We start from the raw sequence: 10,776 nt of genomic DNA, 5'->3' as shown, positions 1-10,776 counted from the left end.
ACTTTATTTTAACTTGATTTTATTAACCTTTACATCTTATGTATGTTTTCATTTCTCTTAAGTGATGATAATAATAATAATAATAATAATAATATTTTTATGTATTTTTTATTATTATTAATGTTTCACTTTTTATACTTACCTGATCTGAGTCTTCATTTATTAAATGTACTTTTATCATCTGATATGTTCTTACACATCTTCAGTCCCTTACTCTGTACTAACTCAGCAACACTGTAAATGAGGGGCGCCTTCAATGTTCTGCGAGACTAAATGAAGGTTGATTGATTGATTGATTGATTGATTGACTGATTGACTGAAACTAGTCAAAAATTTGTAGTCTTTCACAGAGACTTTGGTCCATCTATGTTAAACATGCAGCTGTTGCCTGAAATCCAATATGTTGAGTTTATTTATTTATTAAAATGTTCTGTTACACGCAGTTTGCACATGCAATCCCAGCTGCAACCAGCAGATGACGCAAATAATCAAACGCCTAGTCAATAACCTTGGACTGCAGCTCAGTAAACAAAGCACGTGTCCACTGTTGACCATTGCACCATGAGCACAGTTCAATCATTAATTTACACAGCAGGCTGCTTAAGCTTTTAGACAATAAAGAAGGCAGATATGCCTCCTGCAGCTGTGTGAGCTACACAGACGAGCACAGTGCACTCAAAGAACTCAACTTTGTTTAGCTCACGCCCTCCAGTGGTTTAGAATGATTCTGCAGAGCACCTCACAGGGTTCCACCATTATAAGAACCTTTTTGGGGACTTTTATATAGAACCCTTTGTGCTAAAAGCCACCACATAAGCGACAGATGGGCCGGTTAAGCAGCGACCCGAGTGACTGTCCTCAAACTGTAACTGCTTTTAACACTATAAAGTCATTTTAAACACTCTATCAAAAGGAAGTGTGTTGCCATAGCATACATATACTATACGACTGATGATTAATAAATGATTAATAAACTGTTAGTGAGACGGATGAATTGTCTGGACACACATTTGCCCCTCTGTGTACCAAGTGGAGGTTAGACACTCGTCACCGGTGCTAGACAGTCATTTTTCACAATCACATTGATTTATCACCAAGGAAATTATACAGTGGTCCACGGATGTTATCTTTCAGCGGTAATGACACTAACAGGGTGGACAGTGGAGTAAAGAGCAGGCAGAAAATGATCAATATTACCTATTATATAATATTATATTCTATAAACTCATAAAAGTTTTAATAACACAGAATATTATCCATTTATCTTTTTAATGTAAATTGGGTGTAATTTCTATAATTTATTTGAATAATCAATAATAAAACAATTGACATGATATGAAAGTGAATGTTAACTGACCTATTTACATTACTCACAGTGTGTTCCAGCTGTTTCAAACAGCTGTGTCAGAGGTGCATAAATGCCCCCAAAATTCATCAAATCACAAGGACAAAAACATAAAATACAACAAACTTTTAAACGTAATAAAGTGCCTCTCATCCAGAGATAAAACATTAAAGCGTTGGTTTAATATTAATCAGTTTCTAACAGAGCTGGACGAAGTTCACAAATCATGTACTGAGTTAAAGTCGAGACCCCCAAGGTAAAATATTCCTCCAGTAAAGTAAAAGTTCCTCCCTTTAGACCTCCACTGGAGTAAAAGTACTAAAGTATTTCCCTTCAAATGTACTTAAGTATAAAGTAAAAGTACTAAAAGAGGAATTCTGGCTCTGATGTCCTGTTATCATTTTTATAACCAGACTGGCTTCATGAACTCATTTCAGGTGAAAGTCCTCCAGCGTCTCTCTTGGTAAACCAGTCTTTTAATAGAACGTCATTAATTAGCGACGCTGACGTCTATTAAAATGATCAGAAGCACAAAACACTGAAGGTAAACAGTTTCCATCAGGGAGAACCGAGTGGCTCTGAAATCACTTTTTACACACAAGCAAAGTTTCAGTTTCAGATTTATTTACAACTTAGTTCCAAGTTTAAGTTGAATAAAAACTGGCTTTAAACTCAGGATCACAGATGAGCTCCTTTACTATGTTGATCTGTAGGCGTCTGTTCATAAACATAAACCAGCCCAAACTCATTTACTATAAAATGAAATGGTGTTTGTAGAAATTCAGAAAAAAGCCGCGTCAGTCTCGACTGCATATGTGGACATATTTCTATATTGCGCTCTATTTACACAAAGTTAGGTTAGTTCATCATTTATGTTGAACAGACTCTCCCAAAGTTTTACGCTGCTGCGCTGACGTTGAACCGCGTGCTGCACTGGGTCGGTATGACCAACAGGTCAAAACCAGCTCTAAACAAAGTGACCGCTGGGCCCTGATTGGTGCTCTGGCTTTGCGCTTCTTTCGTTTTGACATGTTACGTTTTTATACACACAGAAACCAAAAGGAACCACAGATTTCTCAAAATGTAGGAGGAAAAAGTCGGATATTAGACTCTGAAATGTAATGGAGTGAAAGGAAAAAGACGCCCAGAACGGAGAAACTTCAGTACAGATACACCAAAAATACTAAAGTACAGAAACTAATTACATTTACTCAGTTACTCAGTTACTCAGATACTCAGTTACTCAGTTACTCAGATACTCAGTTACTGTCCACCACTGGTTTCTAAACACTCCTGAGTCTCAGTCATTGTCAGTGAGGGCAAAAATCAGCTTGTAAAAAAACATTTTCCATGGTTAAGTGTTGTGGATCCCAAAGCAATAACAACATAAAAAATAAGTCACAACATCACTTAAACATCATTTTAAAAATGTGGACTGTCTGGGTTTCTTGAGGTCCAGTTTGAGAACCACTACTTTCAGCAAACCAAAGGTGGTTCTTCTGTGGAATCACTCGAAGGAATTCCTTTGGCTTCTGTAGTTTTAAGAGTATACAATATCATCTTTCACACCAATGGTTTTTAACCCCCTAGTGGCCAACCGCGGTACTGCAAGGTATGCCAACCCCTTTACTGCAAAACGCCACCACAACACAGACATTTAACTAAACCAGCCTTCTTATTTGACAGTGTTCTTGTGATCATGTGAAACATTTCTGTTTTTTAATCATCCATCATGGATAAATAGCTGCAAAAAAAGAGCGAAGACAAATACTCCTGTTTTTTACGGATGATTTTGACCTGCTCAGAGTCCAGATTTAAACCATATACAATATTTTGTCTCACACTAAACACAAACTAGCTCGGCATGGCTATCTACTGTTTGAAGTCATCAATGCTGAGCGGAGCAATGTTTACATACACTTCAACATTTAAAGAAGGTCATTTACATTTTTTGTAATGATTTGTTGTTAAGAACATTAAAAGTTTAATGTTTCACCATTTTAGGCGTTTTTCGGCTTAGGCGTGTGTAGCCAAGATCAATCTGAAAAGCTTTGGGCTACAAAAGCTGCCAAAGTTGGTTGTGTGGGCCGTGAGCTGTGAAAGGTTGGGCAGCCTTGCCTTGGATTGAGAAAACCCAAGTTCAGTCAATAACAACTGAACAACACCAACCAAATGTAAGGCCAATGTATGAAGCCATAAGTTTAGGCTGCCTCCACCTCCTCATCAGGAGACAAATGGTTATATGAAGCATGTCTGCAGTCACTCCTGCGTGCTGTCACGGCTGGTATCCCTCTTGACGCTCCGGTTTAGGACCAATAATTGTGGAACCACAGGTGTGCTGTCATCCACTGCTGTTATCTTTTCAGACTGTGTTGACTCTAGGTTTATTAGTTTATTGTTTTATTATTAGTAGTATATTGTTTTATTACATTAGGCTATGAAAAGGTATAAATATGTACTTATCCCTGGGAAAAAGCTGATGGATGTAAAATGTACCTGGGCAGTGCCTTTATTTCTAACAGTGTGTTAAGTTTACAAAGGCAGATACTGGCTGAGATAAATGATGCTTAGCCTTTGAAAAGTTTTGGTTTTAATGTAAATATTAAAAGTTAAAAGTAAAGCTGGCGGGCTCAGGTGGTCTGTGGTCCTCACACAGAGACAAATTATTATAGTAGTGGGTTGTTTCATTTTACTCTGATAAACCATTAAATTAAAATGTGTGGCAACTTAAGCGATTGACAAGATAATCTCCTGGCCTTTAAAAGTACTCATCAGAGATCTCAAAGTCTAAAATGTTAGGAGTAAAAAGTATAATTTTTTTTTCTGGAAAAATTGAGAAAAACTATTGAATTGCTATAATATTTGAGAATCTCTCAATATTCAAGTACAATAATTCAAACACTTTCCATTCCTGTCCCATTTCCTGCACATTACAGACCAGTGCTTGGGCCCGTCCTGACCTGTGTCCACTAGAGGGCCCCATCTACAAACTTTTTGACAAATGCATAGCATGGAGCAAATTTAGGAAAGTACTCAAAAGGCTTCTCAGAATCAGAATCAGAATCAGAATGCTTTATTGATCCCATATTGATTTATGTAAAAGAATAAACACTTTACTAATTTATACAAAGATATAGAGAAATTTGCAATAAGTACATGAGATCTAAAGAGTTCTAATGTTTTTTGGAGTACTAATGTTTTCCTGTAAGTTTGGCGATGTGTTACGTTCTACTCTGAAAAAGTCAGCAGAAAATGTTTATATTCAGTGGAAGATAGAAGAGAATGAAGATCAGTACATTTCACAACATTCAGACTGCAGCATTATTTTCTTGGCTTTTTAAAGAAGGCTTGCAGTCCTGCAGTAATAAGAAGGATTAATCAAAACTAAACAAAATATCCCTAAGAATACGAAAGCTGAAGAATCCCTGCTGAAAATGCAGCTTCACTGGCTCAAGTTCAGTGGGTAGAACAGCATAGGGTGTGTTTTTGTCTGATTTTGATGGTTTAGGTGGTCAACCAAAATGACCAGCTTAACCAAGCTGATCAACCAGACTGACCAGCACAACTACCAGCATAACCAAGCTAGTCAACCAGGAGGACCAAGCCAGTTGATCATCTAGGTCACGCTGGTGATGATGGAAGACAAGCTAAACCATCAAACCCAATAAAAACACACCCTATGCTGCTCAACCACTTAAGTCAACCAGTTGGTTGACTAGTACAGGCTATGGTTTCTTGAACGTTCTTAAAAGATGGTTCTTTAGTAAAGAGAAAGGTTCTTTGCATGGTGAAATTGTTCTTCAGATGGACGGAGATGGTTCTATATGGAACCTTTTTGTAAATAGTTCTGTATAGCACCAAAAAGAGCTGTTCTATTGTTACAAGCTTATCGTAACAGTATTAGAACCCTTTTTGCTGCTATACAGAACTGCAGGTTCTATTGAGAACTATATACAACACATTCACCATCAATCTGAAGAACAGTTTCACTATGCAAAGAACAATTAAGCATGCAAATGGTTTTATTTAAAACCGTTCCCTTTACTAAAGAACCCTTGAAGAACCATCTTTTTAAGAGTGTAGTCCAGCTGGGCGGTCAGCTCGTCAACCATCTAGACCAAGGACCAGCTCAGAATATCTGAAACCAACAAAAGTTGGTCTAAGCTGGATTTTTCAGCAGGGAAAGATTAGAATAAGCATTTTAGATCTCCTTCACTTTGTTTCATAAAAATCTTTCATTTTTCTTCAAACTGTCATCTTGTGCTTTATTGTGATAAAGAACATTTCTGCACCTTGTCCATGAACAACCAATTTCATGGTGCACAGCCATTCGATAAATCCGCCAAGTCCTCCAACACAGTCGTTCAAGTTTTCTGAGCGTCACTCTTCCTTCTCGCATCCTCTTGGTCAATTACGAAACTAAAGATCTACTGCACGGAAATGTGAGAATCAAGCAAATGCTTAAAGCAGCAAAACCCAAAAAGGTCACACAATTTCAGATCAGATTTCTAGTCTGATTCACTTCTCCAGAACAGCTTCATTTCTAAACATAGACTAATCTTTCCACATTCATGAAATATACGTTTAAAATGCGAGACACATTCTACAGATACTTCTGGTTTTCTCAAGCTGAAACGCTTAAACTCTGCACAACTGAACACCACAATTCTGTGATTAAATTACTTAAAAGTGTGATGGAAAAAAGTTTACACTCAGAAAAAAGGTACTGAACTGTCACTTGGGCAGTAGCCCTCTCATCACTGGGGTGGTTCCCTCAGGGGTACGTCTCAGTGCCTTTAGTCAGGGAACATAACTGAACCATAATCCACTTAAATGATATTTTCTAAGTTGTATTAACTCCACACCAGTGGTGGACAGTAACTGAGTACCTGAATAAATGTAATTAGTTTCTGTACTTTAGTATTTTTGGTGTATCTGTACTGAAGTTTCTCCGTTCTGGGCGACTTTCTCCTTTCACTCCACTACATTTCAGAGTCTAATATCTGACTTTTTCCTCCTACATTTTGAGAAATCTGTGGTTCCTTTTGGTTTCTGTGTGTATAAAAACGTCACATGTCAAAACGAAAGAAGCGCAAAGCCAGAGCACCAATCAGGGCCCAGCGGTCACTTTGTTCAGAGCTGGTTTTGACCTGTTGGTCATACCGACCCAGTGCAGCACGCGGTTCAACGTCAGCGCAGCAGCGTAAAACTTTGGGAGAGTCTGTTCAACATAAATGATGAACTAACCTAACTTTGTGTAAATAGAGCTCAATATAGAAATATGTCCACATATGCAGTCGAGACTGACGCGGCTTTTTTCTGAATTTCTACAAACACCATTTCATTTTATAGTAAATGAGTTTGGGCTGGTTTATGTTTATGAACAGACGCCTACAGATCAACATAGTAAAGGAGCTCATCTGTGATCCTGAGTTTAAAGCCAGTTTTTATTCAACTTAAACTTGGAACTAAGTTGTAAATAAATCTGAAACTGAAACTTTGCTTGTGTGTAAAAAGTGATTTCAGAGCCACTCGGTTCTCCCTGATGGAAACTGTTTACCTTCAGTGTTTTGTGCTTCTGATCATTTTAATAGACGTCAGCGTCACTAATTAATGACCTTCTATTAAAAGACTGGTTTACCAAGAGAGACGCTGGAGGACTTTCACCTGAAATGAGTTCATGAAGCCAGTCTGGTTATAAAAATGATAACAGGACATCAGAGCCAGAATTACTCTTTTAGTACTTTTACTTTATACTTAAGTACATTTGAAGGGAAATACTTTAGTACTTTTACTCAAGTGGAGGTCTAAAGGGAGGAACATTTACTTTTACTGGAGGAATATTTTACCTTGGGTGTCTTGACTTTAACTCCAGTACAGGGTTTGTGAACTTCGTCCACCTCTGCTCCACACACCTCATCACGCCTCCAGGCTTTTAACTTTGTTGTTCTGCTGTAAAACATTAAATCTCTGTTGTACCTTTGAGAGCACATTTACACTGATTGTGCTTTGATGAATGAAACATGTACCTGCATAGAACCTCTGTTTCTAACACTGTAGGATTTTGTCAACCAAGGCGTATAGAAGAGATTTAATGAAGTTGAGTGGCTCCTACTGCTCGGAGAGAAGGGGACACAACCTGTAACACATTTAGATTTTTTGCTAAATGACTGTTGATGGTCATCAGAAATAAAAGCACTTACTTTTCCCGAACAATACAGCCAAAAGCAGAGGGAGTGCAAATGTTACAACTTGTAACAGGCAGAGAGAGACGATGTAACAGTCGCTAAAGTTTGGTAAATTGAAACAAACATGGCTCAACATAAATATAATCAGGGAAAAGAGGCTGTGCCAAACAAGGCAAAGCGATTTTTGACCAGGCGAGGCAAGTTTACTGATACAACCCCTTTCATACACTGCGCTCATTCAATGTGCGTCACAAATGTGAAAATAAAAGATAATTCAAATTAAATTTTAAAAAGACGTAGAGTAGAAATTACAATATATGAATAAACATGATAACAACAATAGATTTAAAAGAGAAGAAAGTTAAATAAATTAAATTAAAATATTAAATAAAAAATGAAATAAGCATGATGAAATTACAGGATAGAAGTGCAGTAGAGCTAACAGAGTGGAAATAATGATAATAATAATAATAATAATAATAATAATAATAATAATAATAATAATTTTAATTAATATAACGCCTTTCACAAACCCAAGGACACTTTACACCATCATTAAAAAAAAACAAACAAACAAAAAAACATTAAGACTACAGAGAGGGAAAAGGAAGGATTTTAACAGGGATTTGGAGGAAGACAGAGAAGAGCAATTCCGAAGAGTGGAAGGTAGAGAATTCCAGAGTTTGGGGGGGGCAGCGCTGAAAGATCTGCCACCCATAGTAGAAAGTCTAGTTGAGGGAACTGTGAGGAGTCCAGCATTAGAAGATCAGAGAGCACGAGAGGGACGGTATAAATAAACGAGATCAGAAAGGAATGTCGGAATTGGTCAAAGAATGTTGGAGATGGAGCTGCCGGGCAGAAAGAAAAGAGGTTGACCTCAGAGAAGGTTTATGGATGTAGTGAAGGTGGACAAGGAGATGGTTGGTGTGAAAGTAGAGGAGGCAGTGGATAGGGCAAGATGGAGGCAGATGATCCGCTGTGGCCACCCCAAAAGGGAGCAGCTGAAAGAAGAAGAAGAAGAAGAAGAAGAAGAAGAAGAAGAAAGGAATGACGGAGCCAGACTATGGAAAGCCTTGAAGGTAAGAAGAAGGATTTCGTACTTAATCCTAGAACTAATAGGACGCCAATGCAGCTGTTGAAGAACAGGAGTGATATGAGCTGAGCGCTTGGGGGAGGTCAGAACCCTGGCTGTGGAGTTTTGGATGTTCTGAAGACGATTGATAACCATAGAAAAGTGTGTTACAGTGATCGATGTGAGAGAAGATGAAGGCATTGATCAACATTGTAGCTTCGAGGTCACTCAGCGCAGGGCGTAAGCCTGCAATGTTATGCAGATGATAGAATGCAGTTTTAGTTATGAGCTTAATGTGAGACTCGAAAGAAGAAGAGAAGAGCTACAAAAGTAAAAGAACTAATATCAGCATGAAAACATTGAAATGCATCTTGGTTACATGACACCTTTAGTATATTTCTAAAGAATTTCTGAATTAAAATGAATGTTTCGAAATGATATTGGCAGATAAAAACTTTCAGAGCTTAGCTACTGCCTCAAAACTAACCCTGCCATGGGGAGGCTGTAGGTTACCATGGCTCGCTCTCACTGTTATGAGGGAGTTATTTACATGCTTCAATATGACGCTACTGCTGACTTCAAATCCTGTTAGAAATATTGTAATTACAAGATGAGTGAAGACAAAACACCACCCCAATGCCTTAATTACAAGCAGTGGTGGACAGTAATGAAGTAAATGTAATTAGTTTCAGAGTCTAATATCCGACTTTTTCCTCCTACATTTTGAGAAATCTGTGGTTCCTTTTGGTTTCTGTGTGTATAAAAACGTAACATGTCAAAACGAAAGAAGCGCAAAGCCAGAGCACCAATCAGGGCCCAGCTAGTAAAAGTCTGGACCCCCTTTTCCCTTCAGAACTGCTTTAATTCTTCGTGTCAGACTTTCAACAAGGTGTTAGAAACATTCCTCAGAGATTCTGGTTGGTTATTTGAGTTCCTGCTGCCTTTCTATCATCTGGAACCAGTCTGCCCATTCTCCTCTGGCCTCTCACATCAACAAGGCATTTTCATCCACACAACTGACCGCTCACTGGATATTTCCTCTTTTTCGGACCGTTCTCTGTGAACCCTAGAGATGGTTGTGGGTGAAAATCCCAGTAGATCAGCAGTTTCTGAAATACTCAGACCAGCCCGTCTGGCACCAACAACCACGCCACGTTCAAAGCCCCTTAAATCCCCTTTCTTCCCCATTCTGATTAAGATTAAGTGACCCTTATTAGTCCCACAACGGGGAAATTTCACCTCCGCATTTAACCCATCCGTGAAGTGAAACACCACATACACACTAGTGAGCACACACATACACTAGGGGGCAGTGAGCACACTTGCCCAGAGCAGTGGGCAGTGCAATCCGCAGCACCCGGGGAGCAGTTGGGGGTTAGGTGTCTTGCTCAAGGACACCTCAGTCATGTGCTCTTGATTCTGGGGATCGAACCAGCGACCTTGCGGTCATAAGGCTGGTTCCCTAACCTCCAGCCCACGACTGCCCGCAGTGCTCGGTCTGCCCTCTGATGCTCGGTCTGCACTTCAGCAAGTCGTCTTGACCACCTCTACATGCCTAAATGCACTGAGTTGCAGCCGTGTGATTGGCTGATCAGCTATTTGTGTTAACAAACAACTGAATATGTTCATGAAAGTCGCTGTTGGAAACAAAAGCTTGTATCTCCAAACATGTAACTCCTTTATTCTGGACCATTCCTATTTGTCCAGTTGTCACCAAATTTTGATGTACCTAATAAAGTGGCCGGTGAGTATATCTCTCTGATTTCTGTCAGAATTCATGGATTACAGTACTATAGGAATACAAAAGCATGGCATATGTTCTATGGTCCTATTGAACATGATAAATTCCCATACTTTCCCAGTGTTAAGCTCTGAGCCCTCCTGCTACTGGCTTAATCATTAGCATGCTATCAAACTGCCAGTCCTTCAGCCAATCATCAGTCAGTCTTAATGGTTTCTCCTAAAGTTGCATCAGTGGTGATAAACAGCGAGGCTGCCATCGAGAGCTCATCCAAAGTTTTGTTTTTAACGTTTTAGGAAACAAGCAGTTAAAGCATTTCGATTAAGCAACCCTCTAAGTGTGCAACAGCTTGAATTCCCAGTTTCCTCTCCACATGCCGGGAAGAGAAGAGGTTTGTGTGTAAGGGCTGGTCTGGGATCAGTGTTGTGGT

This window comes from Pygocentrus nattereri, chromosome 11 (genome assembly GCF_015220715.1).
Source record: "Pygocentrus nattereri isolate fPygNat1 chromosome 11, fPygNat1.pri, whole genome shotgun sequence".
Taxonomy (NCBI): Eukaryota; Metazoa; Chordata; class Actinopteri; order Characiformes; family Serrasalmidae; genus Pygocentrus; species Pygocentrus nattereri.
The sequence above is the reverse complement of the archived record's forward strand: the minus strand, read 5'-3'. Positions refer to the sequence as shown.